The sequence below is a fragment of the Brachycentrus maculatus genome, unplaced genomic scaffold (genome assembly GCF_059751285.1).
Source record: "Brachycentrus maculatus isolate JH-2025_06_01 unplaced genomic scaffold, ASM5975128v1 h1tg000342l, whole genome shotgun sequence".
Classification (NCBI taxonomy): domain Eukaryota; kingdom Metazoa; phylum Arthropoda; class Insecta; order Trichoptera; family Brachycentridae; genus Brachycentrus; species Brachycentrus maculatus.
Window position 1 is genome coordinate 491,651 of NW_028281091.1, and position 26,625 is coordinate 518,275.

Here is a 26,625-nt window from a genome sequence, read left to right on the forward strand (position 1 = left end):
GTTTTACTTTTTTCTCTGCCTACCCCTGCGATGAAGTATCACCCAACTTCATCGCAGGGGTAGGCAGAGAGAATTGAACGCCACACTACTCTGTCTTTGTAAACATTCTTCGCTTCTTCCACATTCACGCATCTCTTCATACATACCCGCAGATTATTTCGGCTCCTGCTTTCAAGTATTGATATATACCTGATCATGCCAAGTTTTCCTCGGTATTTCTCTGCTCCTTTTCCCAACTACATTCGCCTCATAGATTTGTTTTACCGTTCTTTCCTCACTCTTTTGTTCCACATATCCTAACTATCCCAACTCACCTTTCTTAATTTTATCGATAATGCTTATTTCAACTTTGCACCCTTTCCTTATATCACCATTGGAACATCTACCATACATGGTTTTGCCACACTAAGAGATCGCATTCCGACTGCATCCAGTCTACTCTCATCTTTCCCAAACTATCCCTAGCCGCCTTCCTTAGTTTGCTGGATAGTGCTCATCTCAGCCTTGCACCCTTTCCTTATATCACCATTGGAACATCTACCATACATGGTCTTGCCGCACTGAGAGATCGCATTCCGACTGCATCCAGTCTACTCTCATCCTTCCCAAACTATCCCAAGCCGCCTTCCTTAGTTTGCTGGATAGTGCTCATCTCAGCCTTTCAGGACCCTTTCCTTATATCACCATTGGAACATCTAACATACATGGTTTTGCCGCACTAAGAGATAGCATTCCGACTGCATTCAGTCTACTTTCATCCTCCTTCTGCCGACTTTATGTACTTCTGTACGGCCAGTTTATCTTTCGCTGATAGGCTTTTATTTGCCATAACTGAATTCAAGTGCACCATTATTTTTTTTAAACTACACTCTCATTTCTTTACCTTATCAATCTCTCCATCCCTAGAAAACATTACTGATTGAAATATAGGAAAAATTAGTGATGTAACAGGTCGAGTTTTTGTAATCTGAAGACAATACTGCAATAAACATTTATGTATTGTATGAACAAGGACTATATCTCATAATAAAATAAATACAACCTCATGTTTTAACACTTTAGTACAGTAAAATCTCGATATAGCGGACTTATATTGGGGGGGGGGGGTTTAAAATACGTATCGCTCACTCCTTTCAACAACGTCATATATAAAAAAACAAGATTTTTCAGGATATTGTTTTGAAAGTTAAAAAATATAATGAAATGTATTGAAAATAAATATCAAGCCACTTGTTGAACTTTTTACAGCGCAACAGATCTTTTAAGGTAAAAACCTGAATGTTTTTTCTCCATTTGAAAAATATTAAGCATACTTAAAAATATATTAAACGATACCTTTTCTTCAAAATGCAAAAACAACACTTTCTGCCCTGTAGCGGGTAAATATTAAGTTAAAAATATGCCGCTTTAGCTGGGATATAGTACATTTTCTGGGCATTCCGAAAACATGCACAACTGAAAATTGACGATTTTTGATATATGACGTCGTTTGAAAAGAGTGAGCGATATATCAAAAAACGTTTTTGGATAATATGAACTCTGTATTTATATATAAATAAACAATACAAAACACAAATATGACTGTGTTTATTGTTTGGGGACACTCGTGGTGAAGTGACGTTGCTGTTTGATATGGACGCGCTTGCTTTCAGTAACCCTGCTTTGGGAAAGGAATCAAGTTTTGTTTGCACTTTTCAAATTTGCTGTTTTTTTTAATTATTATTATTATTATTATTTTTTTTTTTCCAGGTTCAGTGCTGCAGAACAGCGTTTATTATTTAATATAATTTTGTGCTTAAGTTATACATATTTATATATATATATATATATATATATATATATATATATATATATATATATATATATATATATATATATATATATATATATATATATATATATATATATATATATATATATTCATTCAAACCCTTATCCGCACCCCAATGGTGCATAGGGCACTGTGTCATATAAACGCAGTGTTATCTTGATCGATTTTACACATGAAGGAAAGGTGATCAGCCCTCCGCTTCAGGTACCAGTCCATGGTAATATTGAATAAATATTACAGTGAAAAAATCACTTATATTTATTTTACCCCCCTTGGGAATCGAACCCGGGACCTCCAGAACGGTAGCCGAGCGTTATTGGTCACTGTCTATCCTCACTAGGTATTTGGAGATACCTGTTCTGAGGTAGGCAGGGTATGCTTATTCTTTTTATAATACGGCTTTATATATTTTGAATGGTAATATAAAAGTGGTAAGACTGAAATAATATGAAATAATAATTATAAAATGAAAGCAAATAGAGAGTTTAACTAAAAGAAAAGTAAAATCTAAAGGAGTAATAATACAATCAACTCTCTAAAATTAGGTAAATGCGTATAATATAGTTGAACCTCGTTAGCTGACGAATGGTCAATGGATGTCATTAGATGGTGGAGATGTGACCTTACCAATGCTGACTTCCTTTTTGGCAGTGTTTTTGTTGCTCCGGATAGGTGCAGTCTACGAACAGGACGGCATCATGTCGCAAATTCTAGTGCTAGACGTATGACGCGATTATTATGACCGGCGACACTTGAATTTAAGCTTCTATAATATTAATTTTTGTTCGCCTCCGTAGTGTAATGGTCAGCACGCCCGGCTACCGTTCTGGAGGTCCCGGGTTCGATTCCCAGGGGGGTCAAATAAATATATGTGATTTTTCCACTGTAATATTTATTCAATATTACCCTGGACTGGTCCTGAAGCGGGGGGCTGATCACCTTTCCTTCATGTGTAAACGATCAAGATAACACTGCGTTTATATAAAGCAGTGCCCTATGCACCATTGAGGTGCGGATAAGGGTTTTATATATATACATATAATATTACCAGGACGTTTTAAAAAAAACATTTGACCGGATTTTTGTCCGTCATATTCGCAGTTCGTTAAATAGAGGTCCGTTATATCGAGGTATTACTTTACTATGTATTGTAAAGTCGACATTGTAAACAATAGAAGTTTGATGTTGTAAACACATATCGCTCACTCCTTTCAACAACGTCATATATCAAAAAACTTTTCAATTTTTCAGGAGATCGTTTTTAATGTTTAAATATATAATGTATTAAAAATTAATTTCAAGCCACTTTTTGAACTTTTTAATGTGTAACAAATCTTTGTAAGCAAAACCAAAAGGTTTTTTTTTCATTTTAAAACTATTTTGTATCTTTAATAAAATAATTAAACAATACCTTTTCTTCAAAATGCAAAAACAACACTTTCAAACAAATATTGTTAAAAATATGCCGCTTTTGCTGGGATATAGTATAATTTCTGGGCATTCCGAAAACATGTACAGCTGAAAATTGACGATTTTTGATATTTGACGTTGTTGAAAGGAGTGAGCGATATATGTAAATAAAAATAGAATTCAATCCAATAACTGTGATCAATTTTGGATATATTACCCAACAATTCAAAATGGAATTCTACCAACTGTCTGCAGTTACAATAAATAAATATTATGGAATTGCTAATGTTTACACTCACAACTTGTGTATGTGAGAAATAGTATTATCTAGCCTAAAAAGTACTTTCTGGAGCACAAAAGGTGACGGTTTTAGGCCACACAACAGTTTAAAAATCGGTGCGACATTTGAAATGTGGCGCGTTTTACAGGCGTTGGTATTTTACTAGGTTATGTGTTTTATCTTTATCTCGGCCGTGTCAATCTTCTAGGCGCATCGCAGCTCTGTCAACCGTGCAAGCACTCTCCCTCTAGGCCTCGTTCATCCGGCCGCGCGGACTAACGGAAGATAAATGGACTAGAATGAATAAAAAAGTATTGATCAAATGTATGAAATTATTTTTTGTTTGTATGTAAATTGTTTGACTTTTTTGCTCGGGGAGGTGCTGCTTTGGTCGCGGTGCGGATCGATCTCCTAGCGTCCCTCTCGCACTCGTTGCATTAGAATCGCAAATGGCCGCCGCGTTGGAGAGAGATAAAAGACGCCGGAAGAGCCGGGAGTGAGAGAGACGCCGTCGCGTGAGTTATGGTAGCCTGTCGTGCCGTTGAGTTTTGCACGCTCGCTTCGCATTTTGGACGAATTTGGCCATTTTCGCGTCTCGTGGGCTTGTGAACTTTCGCGGTTATGGCGCACGCCGAGGCCGGCGGCTCGCGGTTCTGACGTGGCAGGGCGCAGGCTAGCTGGACAGGCCCTCGGCCTTCGGGGCCCGCTCAGGGGGGCGTAGCGCCGCTATCGATTTTCGGGGTGACGCCGAGTGCCAAACTAAACAGTGCCGGGATCCAGTGTTCAGTGTGAATGAGATTAGTAGATAAATAGGTAAATTTCCAGTGTTGTGTGCGCCATGAACGAGCCCTCGGACTTCGGAGCCCCGGACTGCCGCCGCCGTCTCTAGAGGTGGGCCCCCAAACTTCCAATTGCCATTGTCACCCCCCCGATGCACAAATTTGCGCAATATCTTGTTGTTTTTGTGAAACGCGGCGACGTTGCCGACCTTCTGGGGGACTGACACCCGGCGGGAAATTTTTGTAAACATTGCCCGATCAATATTTCGATATTTTCAAACGTGATATTGCTCCCCCAACACTCGTCACAAATTGTACGAGATGTCCTTATCGAAACATACTAAATTATCAGAAATTACTCCTTCAAAACTAGCGTCACGAAATATCTGTATACCCTCTTCAAATATTGCCAATATGTCAGAAAAATTCTCTTGAAAAACTAGTAGAATATGCCAGATATCTGCACCAAAATGTTAGAAAATTCCTCCTTCAAAATAAGCAGTAACTCGTAACAAAATATGCCAGATATCTGCACCAAATTATATACCAAATTGTTAGAAAATTCCTCCTTCAAAATAAGCAGTAACTCGTAATAAAATATGCCAGATATCTCCACCAAATTATACCAAATTGTTAGAAAATTCCTCCTTCAAAATAAGCAGTAACTCGTAACAAAATATGCCAGATATCTGCACCATATTATACCAAATTATACCAAATTGTTGGAAAATTCCTCCTTCAAAATAAGCAGTAACTCGTAACAAAATATGCCAGATATCTGCACCAAATTATACCAAATTGTTAGAAAATTCCTCGTTCAAAATAAGCAGTAACTCGTAACATATTATGCCAGATATCTGCACCAAATTGTACCAAATTGTTAGAAAATTCCTCCTTCAAAATAAGCAGTAACTCGTAACAAAATATGCCAGATATCTCCACCAAATTATACCAAATTGTTAGAAAATTCCTCCTTCAAAATAAGCAGTAACTCGTAACAAAATATGCCAGATATCTGCACCAAATTATACCAAAATGTTAGAAAATTCCTCCTTCAAAATAAGCAGTAACTCGTAACAAAATATGCCAGATATCTGCACCAAATTGTACCAAATTGTTAGAAAATTCCTCCTTCAAAATAAGTAGTAACTCGTAACAAAATATGCCAGATATCTGCACCAAATTGTACCAAATTGTTAGAAAATTCCTCCTTCAAAATAAGCAGTAACTCGTAACAAAATATGCCAGATATCTGCACCAAATTATACCAAATTGTTTGAAATAAGTATTTCCAAATTTTCAACAATAATACTTGATACTAAAGATGTTTTTTTGAATATGTTGATTGTAAATATACTATATTTTTTTCTTTCCTTAATATGTGAGATATCCTCTTCAAATCATACCAATATGTAACTCGTAAACTCTTCGCAAAACGTACGAGATTTCCGCAACAAATTATACCAAATTGTCAGAAACTTTCTTGTTCAAAACCAGCGTAACAAAACATGTGAGATGATATCCTCTTCAAATCATACCAAAATGTCAGTAACTCGTAGCAAAATATGCCAGATATCTGCATCAAATTATGCCAAATTGTAAGAAAAATTATCCTTTAAAACTATCAAAATATGTCAGATATTTGCATCAAATTATGCCAAATTGTCAGAAAAATTATCCTTCAAAACTATCAAAATAGACCAGATATCTGCATCAAATTATGCCAAATATGTCAGAAAACTTCTCCTTCAAAACTAGCAAAATATGCTAGATATTTGCATCAAATTATGCCAAATTGTCAGAAAAATTCTCCTTTAAAACTATCAAAATATGCTAGATATTTGCATAAAATTATGCCAAATTGTCAGAAAAATTATCCTTCAAAACTATCAAAATATGTCAGATATTTGCATCAAATTATCAGAAAACTTCTCCTTCAAAACTATCAAAATATATCAGATATCTGCATCAAATTATGCCAAATATGTCAGAAAACTTCTCCTTCAAAACTAGCAAAATATGCCAGATATCTGCATCAAATTATGCCAAATATGTCAGAAAACTTCTCCTTCAAAACTAGCAAAATATGCCACATATCTGCATCAAATTATGCCAAATTGTCAGAAAAATTATCCTTCAAAACTATCAAAATAGACCAGATATCTGCATCAAATTATACCAATATGTCAGAAAACTTCTCCTTCAAAACTAGCAAAATATGCCAGATATCTGCATCAAATTATACCAATATGTCAGAAAACTTCTCCTTCAAAACTAGCAAAATATGCCAGATATCTAAATCAAATTATGGCAAATTGTCAGAAAACTCATCTTTTTCAAATCTTGCATCACAAAATATGTGGGATAATTATACCAATATGTCAGTATCTCGTAACAAAATATGCCACATATCTGCATCAAATTATGCCAAATTATCAGAAAATTCCTCCTTCAAAACTAGCAAAATATGCCAGATATCTAAATCAAATTATACCAAATTGTCGGAAACCTTCAAAATTAGCGTCTCAAAATGTGTGAGATGTCCTCTTCAAATTATATCAAATTGTCAGAAAACTTGATAACCACACTAATCAATATACGAGGCGAATTGAATTGGGAATGGAAACAGAGAAAGACCGAAATAAACTTGGCATGATAAATAACTTGTAGTACTTGCGCGTGGACAGGTCAGGAGTGGGAATAATCGTCGGGAATGTATGAGAGGATGCACGAATGTGGAAGAGGCGAAGGATGTTCGCAAAGACAGAGTGGTGTAGCGTTCTATTCTCTCCGCGAGGAGAGAACGGTAAAACAAATTTATGAGGCGAATGTAGTTGGAAATAGGAGGAGGAGAAGACCGAGGAAAACTTGACATCAAGTACTTGGGCGTGGATGGGTCAAGAATAAATGCTGGTATATATGACGAGATGCATGACTGCGAAAGAGGCGAAGATTATTTGCAAAGTCAGAGTGGTGTGGTGTTCTGTACGCTCTCTGCCTACCCCTGCGGGGAAACGGTGCGATGGCTAGTGCTTGATTTGAACAAACAAATCACTTTGTGCGCTGAATAACAACAAAATGTAATAAAACCCACCAATACGTCGATATGTATAGGGTGTTTTATTAACAGGGATTCAAATTCAAATTTCCCGCAGTAAATTGATGGTGCCACCCGCCGTGTGGCATGTTGCGCCATCTTGTTGAAACCACAGCTCTGTCACATCAATGCCATTCAACTGAGGTACGAAGAAGTCAGTAATCATGGTTCTGTAGCGCTCTCCATTGACCGTAACATTCTGGCCGGCATCGTCTTTAAAAAAATATGGACCAATGATTCCACCTGCCCATAAAGCACACCAAACAGTGACTTTTAATGGATGTAAGGGCGTCTCGACAAGGGCTTCTGGGTTTTCTCCACTCCGAATTCGACAATTCCGCTTATTGACACAGCCATTTAACCAAAAGTGTGCCTCATCGGTGAAAAAAATTTTGCGTTGAAAAGGTGGAACAAATGAATATCATACATATAAAAATAAAAAAAATATATATATATATATATATATATATATATATATATATATATATATATATATATATATATATATATATATTCATTCAAACCCTTATCCGCACCCCAATGGTGCATAGGGCACTGTGTCATATAAACGCAGTGTTATCTTGATCGTTTTTACACATGAAGGAAAGGTGATCAGCCCTCCGCTTCAGGTACCAGTCCATGGTAATATTGAATAAATATTACAGTGAAAAAATCACTTATATTTATTTTACCCCCCTTGGGAATCGAACCCGGGACCTCCAGAACGGTAACCGAGCGTGCTGACCATTACACTACGGAGGCGGGTATATATATATATATATATATATATATATATATATATATATATATATATATATATATATATATATATATATATATATATATATATATATATATATATATATATATATATATATATATATATATATATATATATATGTATATATATATATATATATATATATATATATATACATATATATATATATATATATATATATAAAGTGATTCACCGAACCTACGTCGCGCATAATGGTCATTCAGTCTATCCATGGTGAAATGGCAAAAGGTTTGACTAAAAACCGACTGTGGAGGTCCTCGCCAAAAAGTTACATATCCAGTATTGCACAAAAAATCCTTTAAATGCAAATCTGTTCTGTTGACTGTATTCTATCGAAATCTCAATTAAAGTTGCGATAAAACGTGACCAATCCTGTGTTAAACCAATCGCACCAAAACGTAACAATTTTCCAAGCTAGAATTCCTGATTGCTTAAAATCATTGATAATGGAAACGTAACGTTTTGCCGAGGACCTCCACAACTCGCTTACTCCTTTCAAGAACGTCATAAATCATAATTCGTCAATTTTCAGCTGTGCATGTTTTCGGAATACCCAGAAAATGTACTATATCCCAGCAAAAGAGGCATAGTTTTAACTTAATATTTACCCGCTACAGCGCAGAAAGTGTTGCTTTTGCATTTTCAAGAAAAGGTATCGTTCAATTATTTTTTAAATATACTATTAATTTTTCAAATGGAGAAAAAAACCTTCAGATTTTACCTTAAAAGATCTGTTGCACGGCAAAAAGTTCAATAAGTGGCTTGATATTTATTTTTAAAACATTGTATTATATCTTTAAACTTTAAAAACGACCTCCTGAAAAATCAAGTTTTTTGATTTATGACGTTGTTGAAAGGACTGGGCGAACTGTCGACTGCCTTCGTAGGTTTTTTTGTTGTTGTTTGAATTACCTAACGTCCAAGTGACTCTGAAATCTAGCTACGGCTTATGCAACACCGCTTATCGTGACCCTACTCAGGCTTCAACTTTTTAAGTTTCATAGCCTACGCCCACTCGTGAGCGGATTTACTCTTTATGATTAAAGTTACTATAATTTCAATTAAAACTCGGTGTGGAAACAAACACATGAGAATAGGAATTAAAATGAAAATATACAAAACATGTGTTGGACCAATAGCCACTTATGGGTTTGAGGCAAGAGCAGATACTTCCAGAACAAAATCTCGACTTGGAACCTCCGAGATGAAGACTCTCCGATCCATTACCGGAAACACATTGCGAACCGAGTAAGGAATATAGACATCCGGAGCATGTGTAAGACGGAGGATATCGTGAGGTGGGGACGCCAACGAAGGCGATACTGGAAGGAACTTATAAACAGAATGTCAGAAGACAGACGTATCCCTGAAGGACGCAGACCCCCAGGCAGACCACCAAAAAGATGGAAAGACAGCTGGGAGTCGACATCCCGAGAGCGACATGCGGAGGCACAAACAGATCCCTAGGATCTACAAAAAGAAGAAGAAGAAGATAATTTCATGTAATTAATGAGTGATAATTCTGGGCAAAAACACTGGCTACTGCCTTCGTAGCTTTCAACCTAGAACCCTTTTCTACCATCCATATAAATCAATTTTTTTATAATCCGATGAAGGATTAGGGGTCACTTTGACCCGGTACTCTAAGATTCAAGTCAAGTCAACTGTCTACTACTACTACTAGGCAGAAAGGATGGAACGCCACACTCTTCTGTCCTGACATACACTCCTCGCCTCGTTCACATCCATCCATACATGCCCTCCGAATACGCAGACTTTTGACCCCACCAGATTTGAGGTTCTGATTGATCTGATCGTGCCAAGTCTTTTCCGGTCGTCCTCGTTCTGTTTTCCCGTTCACGTTCGCCACATCTTGGTCATTCTCTCGCTATGCATTCGCTCCACCTGTCCATACCGCCTTAAAGAACTCTTCCTAATATTTTCAATTATTCCTTGTTTAAAATAAATATAAGTGATTTTTTTCACTCTAATATTTATTCAATATTACCCTGGACTGGTACATGAAGCGGAGGGCTGATCACCTTTCCTTCATGTGTTTACGATCAAGATAACACTGCGTTTATATGACGCAGTGCCCTATGCACCATTGGGGATTGGGGTGCGGATAAGTGTTTGAATGAATTCCTTGTTTAGTATGTAAAAACAATACGGCTGTCCAAACTTGAAACACAGTAAGGGACATTTTTTTTGTAGCACGTTTTTTCTTGCATTTTTGGACTAAGTAGAATCTACTTGAGTCTGGACAGCCGAATACTGCCAGTGTAAAAAAAAACTAACTAACTAACCATCAAGCCGCTTCCCCGCAGGGGTAGGCAGAGAGAATAGAGCGCCACACCACTCTGCCCTTGCAAACATTCTTCGCCTCTTCCACGTTCATGCATCTCCTCATACATACCCGCCGATTGTTACGACTCCTAACCTGACCACTTTCAAGTATTTGGCACACCTGATCGTGCCATGTTTTTCTCGGTCTTCCTCTGCTTCTTTTCCCGCTAACATTCGCCTCATAAATTTGTTTTACCGTTCTTTCCTCACTCATTCGTTCCACATGTCCAAACCATCTCAACGCACCTTTCTTAATTTTATCGATAATGCTTATCTCAGCTTTGCATTCCTACCTTATTTCACTATTCGCACATCTATCATACGTCGTTTTGTCGCACATTCTTCTGAGAGATCGCATTTCGACTGCATTCAGTCTACTTTCATCCTCCTTTTGCCAACTCCATGTTTCACTTCCATACATTAGAGTTGGAACCGGGACTCCGTTGTGCACTGCCAGTTTAGCTTCCGCTGATAGGTTTTTATTTGCTACAACTGATTTCAGTGCACCATTCGCTTTGTTGATGTGTAAAAAAATGTATGTAAAAACATGTGTAAAAAAAACACCCTGTACATTCTCGCGCGTGGTGCAATAGTGTGGTGCGGGATCCGTGTGGTCCAGTTACGTGTTTACGAACGTTTATTTCAGATTTTGGTTGAACTAAAAATATTCCTTGGATTTCAATCTTTGTTCTAGCGATCGATTTTCTATTTTCTATTAGTATCGACTGCACTGTGTATACCCTAGTATCGACTGTATGATACACACACGTATTTTCATATCGCTCACTCCTTTCAAGAACGTCATAAATCAAAAATCGTCGATTTCCAGTTGTGCATGTTTTCGTAATGCCCAGAAAATGTACTATATCCCAGCAAAAGTGGCATATTTTTTACTCAATATTTACCCGCTACAGGGTAGAAAGTGTTGTTTTTGCATTTTGAAGAAAATGTATTGTTTTAAATTTTTTTTAAGTATACTAAATATTTTTCAAATGGAGAAAAAACCTTCAGGTTTTATCTAAAAAGATCTGTTGCACAGTAAAAAGTTCAATAAGTGTCTTGATAATTATTTTTAATACTATTTTTTGACATCTCATCAAAGATGAAGAAGAATATGGAAGCCTGGGCATTTACGGGGCTGACGACCGTCATAGGCTGGTTTAAGTGATCACTTTACACACGTGTAACATTCACCAATTCTACCCATTATTGACAACCACACTACTCAAATTCTTGGAAGTTCTATATATATGAACCAATTTTAGAAACCTTGTTGTTGAATCACTAGAACTTCACTAGAGACATCTATTGGTGAGATGTAAAGAAGCTTTTTACTAAGCAGAAACTCTTATATTAGTATGTGAGGTCCGAATCCTGGATTATAATCACACACATGAGAAACGCCAGAAAATACCATTTTCATTTTTATTTATTTATTTACAATTTATTTACAACATTTTGAGTGTGTCCAAATACTTGTTCACAAAATCTGGATTATCTCCAATTACAGGAGTTATTTTAGTAGACTTCCATATTCTTCTTCATCTTTGATGAGATGTCAAAAAATAATACATTGTATTATATTTTTAAACCTTAAAGACGTTCTCCTGAAAAATCAAGTATTTTGATTTATGACGTTCTAGAAAGGAGTGAGCGAAATGATATCGCCTAGAACTAGGGAAGCTGTATTCAATCTGCTCATCTCCCATTCAGACCAATTAAACTGTGGGTCTTCTCCTGACTGTTCTCCTGACTTTGTGGCACGTTTTATGAACTTTCTAAAACTAAACTTTGTTTCAACCACTTTTTTATTATCATATTACTTTTAACCCTTATCCACACCAAATGGTGCATAGGGCACTGCATCGAATTGATGCAGTGCCAAACTAACTTACTAACTAACCATCACGCCGCTTCCCCGCAGGGGTGGGCAGAGAGAATCGAACGCCACACCGCTCTGTCTTTGCAAACATTCTTTGCCTCTTCTACATTCATGCATCTCCTCATACATACCCGACGATTATTACGACTCCTGACCCGGCCGCTTTCAAGTATTTGACATACCTGATTGTGCCAAGTTTTCCTCGGTCGTCGTCTGCAGTGTTATCTTGATCATTACTTACATGAAGGCAAGGTGATCACTCTTGCACATCAGGAACCAGTCCAGGGTAATGTTAAATAAATATTACCATGTAAAATCACTAATATTTATTTTCACCCCCCCTGGGAATCGAACCCGGGACCTCCAGCACGGTAGCCAAACACGCTGACCATTACACCACGGAGGTGGACAATTTTTATTATTAGTACACTTTAACCTACCGGTTTCGACAAGAACCGCGTCATCATCAGGGTTTATTAAATTCTAAAACATTAAAATACTCAAAATTATATACATTCCCTTATTAAAAAGTAAATCCTAAATGTTATTCTGCGTTGCGTAGTAAATGTGAAAACTGGGTCGTTTCCTTCTCAAACTGCGAGGCGCACAGACATTTCTATTATCCTAGAACTAGCGAAAAGCCACTCTCCACCTTCTTCCTGGCTACATCCTAACTTATCGCCTTTGTAGACTGCTGGGGTCAGCTTGTAGGTCCTTCTGTCATGGACAACGTCACCTAGGCCATGCCTTGGCATCATGTTATCTCTCTGCAGCATCCATGAATTCTCTGGTCTTCCTCTAGATGCCTTTCTATGGCGATTGCCTGGTTCACAATATGATCAGGGTCTCTGCGCCCTATGTGCCTGTACCACCTCCAATCACACGCACAAACCATCCCAAGCCGTCTTCCTTAGTTTGCTGGATAGTGCTCATCTCAGCCTTGCACCCTTTCCTTATATCACCATTGGAACATCTACCATACATGGTCTTGCTGCACTGGGTGCCTTGGGATCATGTTATCTTCCTGCAGCATCCATGAATTCTTTGGTCTTCCACTAGACGCCTTTCTATGGTGATTGCCTGGTTCACAATATGATCAGGTTCTCTGCGCCCTATGTGCCCATACCACCTCCAATTGCCTTTCCCCTACCTTACTAATGATGCCTGTTACAGCCGGGCTCCCACGAATGCGTCAACTCTTTATCATGTCTCCAAGGGACACTCCAGCTGACCATGTAGGCATTCGCATTTCAGCAGTTTCTAGTTGCCTAGAGTAGGTGTTGTACATCGCCCAGCATTCGGAGCCGTTAAGAGTGCGGGTCTGACAATTCATTGGTAGACTTTTCCTTTCAATTTCAATGGTATTTTTGAATCGCTTCAGATCATTTTGAATCTTTGAAAGCCACTCTCCACGACGAATGAAAAAAATATTCTTGCCTACTTCGGACGAGATGAGTATCCGCCATCTGCAGTAAATATCCACAATGACGGGACCTTAACAAGCTGCTCTCCGGCAGTACCATTACACAGTGAGGCGTCCTGTCCAACATCTTGGCCATGCTCCAGCCCAAGAAGACCGAGAAGAAAGCGCAACAATACGGCGGCTCCACTTTCCTGCCTTCAGACTCAGCCGACGTCATTTTTCACTTATATATTTTTTTAATTTTCTCTCATTATCTTTTTCATATCATAATCCATACCTGTATAAGCGCCCTTGAGGTAGTTTTTTACGAAAATGGCGCTATATAAATCATACAAGATTATTATTATTATTATTATTATTATTGGGAAGACGAGGGACAAATGAAGAAGCCTTCCTTCTAGCCGTGCAGCTAGCGGTCTCTCTCGACCCTAGAGTTTGAATAATTTGTATTCATCCGAAATAAATATGCTGAATTTCTCTTCTGCATTCAACCTCTGATACTCTAGTGCCGCCATAAAGGCGACATGCTTTTTTCGACATCGACAGGCGATTTGCCGCATCGCCCGAGTGCCGCCGCGGCGGCAAGAAAACGTAGTCTTAATTTTCAACCTTTTCAATAAGAGCAAAAGTTTTTTTTAAAGAAGCCCGACAAGTGAGAGGGAGAGATTCGACAAGGCTTCCTTGTGACGTCATGATTCTGAAAAAAGACCCCCTGCGCTCGTGGACCCCCCTCCAAATACCCCCCCTGGACCCAAAGAGCGATGTAAAAATAATTCAAATTAATTGATGGTTGTCGGCGTTTGATTATACGTGTAGGGCGATTTTTTTGAGGTTTGGATATAAACATTTAAAATATATATATATATATATATATATATATATATATATATATATATATATATATATATATATATATATATATATATATATATATATATATATATATATATATATATATATATATATATATATATATATATATATATATATATATATATATATATATATATATATATATATATATATATATATATATATATATATATATGTATATATATATATATGTATATATATATATATATATATATATATATATATATATATATATATATATATATATATATATATATATATATATATATATATATATATATATATATATATATATATATATATATATATATATATATATATATATATATATATATATATATATATATATATATATATATATATATATATATATATATATATATATATATATATATATATATATATATATATATTTTGTCCGCCTCCGTGGTGTAATGATTAGCGCATTTAGCTACCATGCTGGAGTCCCGGGTTCGATTCCCAGGGGGGTCGAATAAAAATAAGTGATTTTTTCACTCTAATATTTATTCAATATTACCCTGGACTGGTACCTGATGTGGAGGGCTGATCACCTTTCCTTCATGTCTTAGCGATCAAGAAACACTGCGTTTTTGTGATGCAGTGCCCTATGCACCATCGGGCGCGGATGAAGTTAGTTCTGTTTTTTGCAATAAATAATTTAAGCAAAATTTTAAATCGAAACAAACTTAGGTAATTAACTTACAACATTTTGAGTGTGTCCAAATACTTGTTCACAAATCATGTGTGTGATTATAATCCAGGATTCGGAACTTACATACTAATATAAGAGTTTCTGCTTAGTAAAAAGCTTATTTACATCTCACCAATAGATGTCTCTAGTGGAGTTCTAGTGATTCAAGAACAAGGTTTATAAATTGGTTCATATATTTAGAACTTCCAAGCATTTGAGTAGTGTGGTTGTCAATAATAGGTAGAATTGGTGAATGTTACACGTGTGTAAAGTGATCACTTAATGACCTAAGGCGGTCGTCAGCCCCGTAAATGCCCAGACTTCCATATTCTTCTTCATCTTTGATGAGATGTCAAAAAATAATAGGTAATTAACGTCTAACATACAGTCTTTGTGGAATGAATTGTTTCTACAGACACTGCATCATGTGAACGCAGTGTTTTCTTGATCGTCAACACATGAAGGAAAGAAAGGTGATCAGCCCTCCGCTTCAGGTACCAGTCCAGGGCAATATTGAATAAAGATCATAGTGAAAAAAATCACATATATTTGACCCCCCCCGGGAATCGAACCCGGGACCTCCAGTACGGTAGCCCAGCATGCTGACCATTACACTACGGAGGCGGACGAAAGTTTTACTTAGTAAATACCGCTATTTCTTATAATTTACAATTTACGTATCAAACACGTTTTACAATAGATTTTAAGAATCGGCGGGTATGTATGAGGAGATGCATGAATGTGGAAGAGGCGAAGAATGTTTGCAAAGACAGAGTGGTGTGGCGTTCTTTTCTCTCTGCCTACCCCTGCAGAGAAGCGGCGTGATGGTTAGTTAGTTGGTCCATTATTTTTAGATAAGGGTTTAAAACCGAAGGAAGAAGGTATTATTTACATTTAAAAAAAAGTGTTATTAGTTTATTTTTCAATGTATTCATCAAATGTAATTTTTGCTCGTTTTTTTGCTTAACTAGGTTCGGAAACTCCTTAAAATAATTCAATTAAAAAATAAATATATTATAATAAAGTTTTTGTTCACGTGGGGTAGTTTTTGGTTACAGCGACGGCTCTCACCCTCCGCCGGTTTTTTCAATCTCTCCGCGTCGGTAATACAGGAAAACGCATTACCATCATTCTAGTTCGCCGGCAGTCCGCCGCGGCGCTAGCGTTGCGCCACTGACGCTCTCGAGTTTGTCACTTCAGTTGCCGACGGAGCGTCGAGTTGTGCGGTCGTGCGCGCGCGTGTACTTTTAAAGATTCGCAAACACTTATCGCGAGTGCCAGAAATTTCAAATTTGAAACGGCAATCGCCAAAGTTTAAAGAGGACAGTTTCGCAGTGCTCGTTTGAGTGTTTTCTTGTGCACCTGTGTCATTAATTCAGTCAGAATTTGGGAGGAACGGACTGCCGACTATGAACGCGGGTACAAGCAAGCTCCCGCTATGAGGCAAGGCCGTGGAGGACAACGAAAAACCAAATGTAAACGTATTTTTATCCGGTTTCTTACTATTATCTTTAACCTAAACTACCGAAATTGTATCGTTACGGTCCTATTTAATAATTCCATCCGCTCTGAGCGCAGTAAACAGTGTCACTTTCCCGCTAACATCGAGCGGGAAGCAAAAAGCGGCAAATGGAACTATTTTCAAATTTTGGTTTTAATTACACCGCCGTGTGGCCCCCTCTGGGTCCGTGCCCTCGTGAGAAAAGTGCATACGAATCGCGGCCGAGTGCACGCATTGTCTTGCACGCATCTGATGTTGTAACTCGGCCCTCTGATATCGTGATATTTTTTTCTGCATCGTCTTGAAATTTCACCTGTTTTGTTTTTTTAGGGTCCCTACTTTTTAGTTTTTTTGAAAGTCATTTTATTTTAATTTTATTTACGGCTAATGTCTAACAGTATTAACCAAAATATATGAACGATAACAGTAAAGAATACACTTATAATTTGAAACCTACGATTACAATTTATTTACTTAATAAAAAAATATAACATTTGATAGTAATTTTTTTGTATGGACTTGAAATTTCACCTGTTTTGTTTTTTTAGGGTCCCTACTTTTTAGTTTTATTGGAAGTAATTTTATTTATGGCTAATGTCTAGCAATATTAACAAAAATATGAACAATATCAATAAAGAATACACTAATTATACTGGCCAACAATGATTTTATAAAATGAAATTTTGATGACTGATTTGGACATAGTTAATCGTTCTTATTCAAAGTATATATATATATATATATAGTGACAAGCTTGTATCACGTCAAGTTTTGTATGTTACAGTCATATTATTGTTTGTATGGACCCATAAGTTGAAACCGTAATAATGATTGGTATCTAGACATGCTTTAGTCTAAGGTCTAAGGGATTTAAAAAAAATATCGATAATTATGGAGTAACAGCGGAAATATATTAACTTTTTAATATCGAATACGATGGCATTATATGTTCATATATTGGTACATAAATAATAAGATAAGCTTGAGTCAATATCAGAATTAAAAATAGCCATAACTAAAAAATCTGACGTGCTACATTTTTTCGTTTTCGTTTTTTAAATCAGCCATGCAAAGTGCATAGAGATCAGGTATTTTCGTGCCAGTTACAAAATTAAAGTTGTAAATTGCTGGCCAGTGTTATTTTATACCTATGATTTCAATTTAGTTTTTAAAGAAAAATTACATATGGTGATATCGTGATATTTTTTTTTGTATCAGCTTGAAATTTCACCTGTTCTTGGTAGTCGAGTACCTGCTTTTAAGTTTTATAATTCATTTTATAACTTTGATGACAATTTTGATACTTTAATGTATCGATTTTCGTTTTTTACACGTGTATATATATATATGTATATATATATATATATATATATATATATATATATATATATATATATATATATATATATATATATATATAAATATATATAAATATATAATAATAAAACCCTTATCCGCACCTAATGGTGCAAAGGGCACTGCGTCATATAAACGCAGTGTAATCTTCATCGTTTACACATGAAGGAAAGGTGATCAGCCCTCCGCTTCAGGTACCAGTCCAGGGTAATATTGAATAAATATTACAGTGAAAAAATCACTTATATTTATTTTACCCCCCTTGGGAATTGAACCCGGATCCTCCAGAACGGTAGCCAAGCGTGCTGACCATTACACTATGGAGGCGGACAAATATTAAATATAATAAAAAATAATAAATAAAAGATTATGAACGTTTTAATCAATAAGTGATCACTTTATACGCCTGTAACATTCACCAATTCTACCCATGATTGACAATCACACTACTCAAATTTTCGGAATTCCTACATATATTGATCTATCTCATGGCACCAGTGCATATGAGTTCTCAACAGCCATCTATGTTGGATTAAGGAAAGCTTTTATTAAGCACAGACCCTTTGTTTGGATATATCGCTCACTCCTTTCAACAACGTCATATATAAAAAATCGACAATATTTAGTTCTGCATATTCTCGGAATGCCCAGAAAATGTACTATATCCCAGCAAAAGCGCCACATTTTTAACTTAATATTTACCCGCTACAGGGCAGAAAGTGTTGTTTTTGCATTTTGAAGAAAAGGTATTGTTTAATTATTTGTTTAAATATACTAAATATTTTTCAAATGGAGAAAAAACCTTCAGGTTTTACCTAAAAAGATCTGTTGCACAGTAAAAAGTTCAATAAGTGACTTGATATTTATTTTTAATACATTTCATAATATTTTTAAACTTTAAAAACGATCTCCTGAAAAATCAAGTTTTTTGATATATGACGTTGTTGAAAGAAATAAGCGATATGATGTCAATCTCGTGACACAGTTCATGCGAGTTCAAAGTAGCAATCTATGTTGGATCAAGGAAAGTTTTTATTTAGCAGAGACCGTTTTGTTTGTATGTAAGATCCGAAATCCGACAATGTTCAATAATGGGCGTAATGGTGAACGTTAGACAAGCGTATACAGTGATCACTTAAACCTTTCCAAGGTATTTTCAATATGTATGTATTTGACAAAATTTCAACATGTGTATGTATTTGCAAAGCTGAGATAAGCATTATCGATAAAATTAAGAAAGGTGCGTTGAGATGGTTTGGACATGTAGAACGAATGAGTGAGGAAAGAACGGTAAAACAAATTTACGAGGCGAATGTTGGCGGGAAAAGAAGCAGAGGAAGACCGAGAAAAACATGGCACGATCAGGTGTGCCAAATACTTGAAAGTGGTCAGGTTAGGAGTCGTAACAATCGGCGGGTATGTATGAGGAGATGCATGAACGTGGAAGAGACGAAGAATGTTTGCAAGGACAGAGTGGTGTGGCGCTCTATTCCCTCTGCCTACCCCTGCGGGGAAGCGGCGTGATGGTCAGTTAGTTAGTTATAAAATCCTTATCCGCACCCAATGGTGCATAGGGCACTGCGTCATATAAACGCAGTGTTATCTTGATCGTTTACACATGAAGGAAAGGTGATCAGCCCTCTGCTTCAGGTACCAGTCCAGGGTAATATTAAATAAATATTAGAGTTAAAAAATCAATTATATTTATTTTCACCCCCCCTGGGAATCGAACCCGGGACCTCCAGAACGGTAGCCGAGTGTGCTGACCATTACACTACAGAGGCAGACAAGCTAGTTAGTTAGTAAATATAAATAAAAATTAAACCATATCCGCTCCCTAGGTGGAGCATATATGGAGTCCACAAACTGTCTCCAGGCTTTTCTGCCGGCTCCCTCGCATCCTCCTAGGTCAGATCCGCGTCCCGAAGTTCTGACGAGGACTGCCGACGAATTGTCAGCAGCGGTCGGGGACCTGATGCCTTGTAAAGGAGGCGAGCTTGATGGCGGCTCTCGGGAGGCATGCGGAGTACATGGCCAAGCCGACTGAATCGCCTTTTCTTGACGACAGTTGTGACCAAGATTTGCTGCGTCCTACGCCTTATCTCTTCATTCCTCACAAAGTCAAACCACCGCACGCCTAAAATTAATATAATGTTTTTTTTTAAATACATTATATTAATACAAAATTTTGTCCGCCTCAAATTTAAAACACAGTAAGGGACATTTTTTTGTAGTACGTTTTTTTTTGCATTTATGGACTAAGTAGACTCTACTCAGTCCAAAAATGCAAAAAAAAGTACGACAAAAAAATGTCCCTTACTGTTTTTAAAATTTGGACAGCCGAATGGTCAGCACGCTCGGCTACCGTTCTGGAGGTCCCGGGTTCGATGCCCAAGGGGGGTAAAATAAATATAAGTGTTTTTTTCACTGTAATATTTATTACAATAATTAAAGAAAACACTTTGTTTTTACCACTTGAGTTTTATTAAAGACTACATGTTTCAGAAGTTAAACTTCCATCATTCAGGTCTGTATAATAACTAAAATATAAAATTTTTCTATAAATAAGGAGAGGGGAAAGTAAGGGGAGGGGGTTAGTCAAGGAACGGAGTTTGAAAACAAAGGAAAAATTGAAAGCAATGGCGAAGAATTTTGAAACAATATATTATTTAATAAATTATTATTAGAATTCAGGTTTTTTTGTATTTCTAAATTTTCAAGATAATTCATAATTTGGCCTTTATATGGAACAAGGTGTAATAGTTTTAATTTATGAGAGTGAAATGAGTGATTAGTATCTATTATGTGATTTGCAAATTCCGAAAAATAATTACTAACAAGACCGCTATGATGTTCTTTAATTCTAATCTTCAAATTTCTCGCAGTTTCCTTACTTTCCCCTCTCCTTATTTATAGAAAAATTTTATATTTTATATTTTAGTTATTATACAGACCTGAATGATGGAAAGTTAACTTCTGAAACATGTAGTCTTTAATAAAACTCAAGTGGTAAAAAACAAGTATTTTCTTTAATCATTGTAGTTAAGACTTTAAAAGCCTATGACGGTCGTCAGCCCCGTAAATGCCCAGACTTCCATATTCTTCTTCATCTTAATAATAAAAAGTGTTTTCTTTAATTATTGTAACATGTCTTACCACAAAGTTAATGCCGAATCAATAAATAAAATATAGTAATATTTATTCAATATCAACATGGACTGGTACCTGAAGCGGAGGGCTGATCACCATTCCTTCATGTGTGAACGATCAAGATAACACTGCGTTAATATGACACAGTGCCCTATGCACCAAAGGGGTGCGGATAAGGGTTTTATTATTATTTAATACAAAAAAATAAAATAAAGAAGAAGAATATAAAGGAGTGACAGGCAGAACTAGGGATAGTTGAAATATTGAGAAGACTTTACTCATAAATTTGCATCACCTTTCTTTCCTCACTCATTCGTTCCACGTGCCGAAACCATCCGGATTTTTTTTCAATTTCACCGATAATTCTTATCTCAGACTTGCATTCTTTCCTTATTTCACCATTTGAACATCGATCGTGCGTGGTTTTGCCGCACATTCTTCCGAGGGATCGTATTTCGGCTGCATTCAGTCTACTTTCATCCCTTAAAACCCTCACCATAACTAACTAACTGATCATCACGCCGCTTCCCCGCAGGGGTAGGCAGAGAGAATAGAACGCCACACCACTCTGTCTTTGCAAACATTCTTCGCCTCTTCCACGTTCATGCATCTCCTCGTAAATACCCGCCGATTGTTTAGACTCCTAACCTGACCACTTTCAAGTATTTGGCATACTTTATCGTGCAATGTTTTTCTCGGTCTTCCTCTGCTCCTTTTCCCAATTACACTCGCCTCATAAATTTGTTTTACCGTTCTCTCCTCAATAATTCGTTCCACATGTCCAAACCATCTCAACACACCTTTCTTAATTTTATCGATAATGCTTATCTCAGCCTTACATTCTTTTCTTATTTCACCATTTGAACATCGATCATGCATGGTTTTGCTACACATTCTTCCGAGGGATCGTATTTCGACTGCATTCAGTCTACTTTCATCCCTTAAAACCCTCACCATAACTGAAATGTTATTATTATTATAATACGCTATTTTAATTCAATCAATCACTTTGTTAATTTTATATACATATCGCTCATTCCTTTCAACAACGTCAAATATCAAAAAACTTGATTTTTTAGGAGATCGTTTTTTAAGTTTAAAAATATAATAAAATGTATTAAAAATAAATATCAAGCCACTTATTGAACTTTTTACTGTGCAACAGATCTTTTTAGCTAAAACCTGAAGGTTTTTTCTTCATTGGAAAAATATTAAGTTTATTTAAAAAAATAATTAAACAATACCTTTTCTTCTAAATGCAAAAACAACACTTTCTGCCCTGTAGCGGGTAAATATTAAGTTAAAAATATGCCGCTTTTGCTGGGATATAGTACATTTTCTGGGTATTCCGAAAAATGCACAACTGAAAATTTACAATTTTTGATATATGAAATACGTTGAAAGGAGTGGGCGATATATAAACCCTGCCTCGTTGTGTATGTAACACAGATGTGTCTAGCCTCCCACCCGTCTGATGATGTCGGTAACGACGATTTCGTGTCACTGGTCAAATAAAACATGTTGAAAGAGATATGTGCTGTTTCTTATTATTTTTTGACATCTCAACCAAGATGAAGAAGAATATGGAAGTCTAGGCGTTTACGGGGCTGACGACCGTCATAGGCTGGTCTAAGTGATCACCCTACACACGTGTAACATTCACCAATTCTACCCATGATTGACAATCACACTACTCTAATTCTTAGAAGTTAGCTATATATGTATATGATCCAATTTCGAAACATATTGTACTCGAATCACTAGAACTTTCACTAGAGACATCTATTGGTGAGACGAAAGAAGCCTTTTATTGAGCAGAAAATCTTTCAATTGTATGTGAGATCCGAATAAATAAAAAAAACTCCTAAAATTGGAGATAATTCAGATTTGTGAACAAGTATTTGGACACACTCTAAATGTCGTAAAGCTGTTATTTTAGTATACTCTGAATGTTCCAACCACATTTCCAAGCCTGGTATAGAAACTCTCGGTGTCCGTCTATTTAAAAAAAAGATTTCTTTTCTTTTTTGAGTCTTACATCGGTATTTGATCAATCATGCAATGTTTTTCGCGGTCAACGTAATATTTTATACTAATGCTTTCAAAGTCTCTATCACTGTCAGCGGGATGTAAGTCAATACAATCTACTGCGCACCAAATTTTGGTATCTTGTATCATTTTAATTAAACAGGTTTTTTACTACAAATTGGACGAAAATATAGGTTGTTAAACGTCTCATTTGGTATGTTAAACGTCCAATTTGTAACTTAGGCGTCCAGTTTAGTTTGTTAAACGTCCAATTTGGTTTTTTGACGTCCAATTCGGTTTATTCAACGCTCTATTAAGTTTGTTTAGTGTCCAAATTAACTTGTTAGACGTCCAATTTTGTTTGTTAAACGTTTAATTTGATCTGTTAGGCGTACAATTTGATTTGTTAATCGTCCAAATTGGGTTTTTATACGTCAAGTTTCTTCTTATTACTTCGTTTAACGTCTAATTTTGTTTGATAAACGTCCAATTCGGTTGGTAAACGTTCAAATTGGTTTGTGAAACGCTCAATTTGGTTAAGTAAACATCCAATTTTGTTTGCGAAACGTCCATTTTGGCTTGTTTGATGTCCAATTTGGTTAGTTAGGCTTTCAATTGGATTGTTTAATGTCAAATTTGGTTTGTTAAACGTTATTAATTGGTTTCTTAAACGCCTAATTTAGTTTATAAAAACGCCCAATTTGGTTTATTAGACGCCCAATTTTGTTTGTTAAACGCCCAATTTGGTTTGTTAGACATACAATTTGGTTTATTTAACTCATAATTTAGTTTGTTTAACGTCCAATTCGGTTTCTTAGACGTACAATTAGGTTTATTAAACGCCCAATTCGGTTTTCCAAACGTATTTGTTTTATTGGACGAGCCGCCCTCGTGCAGCGCAGTAGCGCGGTACGGTAGGGTGCAGTACGCGGACAGACGTGCACTAACCGCTCCAGATGTCCGTAGGCCTGAGCCGCCGCGGCGCCGCCGCGCTGGACGAGCCGCCCTCGTGGAAGGGCAGCGCGGCGCTGGCGGCCGCGGCCACGGCCTCGGCGGCGGCCGCCGCGGCCGCGCTGCAGCCGCCGCCCGACGGGCCGGGCGCGCCGGCCGCGGCGCCCTACGGCTCGCCGGCGGCCGCCTACAGCCCGGCGCCCAGCGGCGCCAGCACGCCCGGCCCGCCGCCGCAGCAGCCGCCCTACCAGCACCAGCCCTTCGGCCGCCCGGCTAGCGGTGAGTCCCCCTACTCTCCCGTGCGACATCGCACCTTCTCATATATAGCCTCTCTTAGTGTGTACTCTCTCCGCTCAAAGTTACTGTTATTTCATGTGATTCTCTAGTGGGCAATCCTAGGTGACGGGAATGTGCGACATCGCACCCTGTCATATATAGCCTCTCTGTGCTCAAAGTCTCAATAGAGTGGACAATTCTAGGTGGCGGGACTGTGCGACATCGCACCCTGTCATATATAGCCTCTCTGTGCTCAAACTCACTATAGAGTGGACAATTCTAGGTGACAGGACTGTGCGACATCGCACTTGTTATATATAGGCTCTCTCTTATTCTCGAGTGAGCAATTTTAAGCTACTGCGGTTCTAACTCTGCAAGTTTTATAGCCTGTTCCTTTATATGAGTGGGTTTACTCTTTATGCTCAGAGTCACTATAGTTTCATGTAATTCTCAAATGAGCAAAACCCTCGACATCTCTGTCAAGTCATGGGTTTATACAATTCAATGGTCCTAAGTTAGCAATGAAGCTACATATGTGTATGATATTATTCGTGGCCAGTGGCGTGCACTCAGTAATCAGTGTAGGAAGTAGGGTTGGGTAAGGCATAGTAGGCACTGGCCGTGTTTCTACATGGAACGCGAGTAATCCAGGTAATCACTGCTTTTCTGCCTATTAATAGAATGCACGCCTCTGCTATAAACTATCTTACCTTAGTGGTCTGCGCGTTCGCCTACCACGTCCCGGGTTCGATTCCCAGGAGGGACGAAATAAATACGGGTACAATATTTAATGTGTGTCCAAATCTTGGCTAAAAATTTTTATGTTTGGCTCAACTTGGGAGTTATTTATATTGATATCTTTACCTTTCTGATCATGGTCTATCGCTTCGCTCTTCCCAAGAGAGAACACTCTCCATTCCTTGCCACAACACAGCATTCCTCAGTAATTCCTTTACTGTCCAAGCGGCTAGACTCTGGAATGAACTACCTCTACACGTAAAAAATGCACCTTCTATTTTAACCTTCAAAAAACGCCTGAAACATCATTATCTTACCTTAGAACCCTAACTGTCCATCTCCTCCTCCCCTGACCCCTCCTCTCTTTCTTAAACTTGTTACCTGATTCTACCTATTTATCATTAGAATCCTAGAATACTTTTTTGTCTAATTGTTAATAATTGTTTTTTAGTTTTTTTCATAAAATCTATTACATCAGACAATAATATGTATTAACTTTTAAAAACGTCTGAGACATTACTATCTGTCATTAGAATCCTAACTGTCGATCAAACCTCCTCCCTCTACCTCCTTCCCTAAACTCCCTTCTTCCTTTGCCCTCCTTATTATCGTCTTTTGTTAATTTATGTTTCTTTTTAAATGTCAATTTGTAATTTATGTTTTTTTAAATGTTCAAGTACTATCTACCCTCTGATTGCAAACAGCTATATATGGTATCAAACGTTTTGATCAATATCACTAGTCCGTTTTTGGTCGGTTGGAAGATATTGCTTTTTAGCAATAAGCCCGCCAATGTACTTTTTATTTTCTGTACATGAAGTTTAAATAAATAAATAAATAAATATCTCAACAAAGGTGAAGGAGAGTATGGAAGTCGAGGTATTTGCAGTGCTTACTAATAAATAATAATAATAAATTTGGATAATTTATATAGAGCCATTTTCGGAAAATACTACTTCAAAGTCGGCAGCATTCCTCAGTAATTCCTTTACTGTCCAAGCGGCTAGACTCTGGAATGAACTACCTCTACACGTAAAAAATGCACCTTCTATTTTAACCTTCAAAAAACGCCTGAAACATCATTATCTTACCTTAGAACCCTAACTGTCCATCTCCTCCTCCCCTGACCCCTCCTCTCTTTCTTAAACTTGTTACCTGATTCTACCTATTTATCATTAGAATCCTAGAAT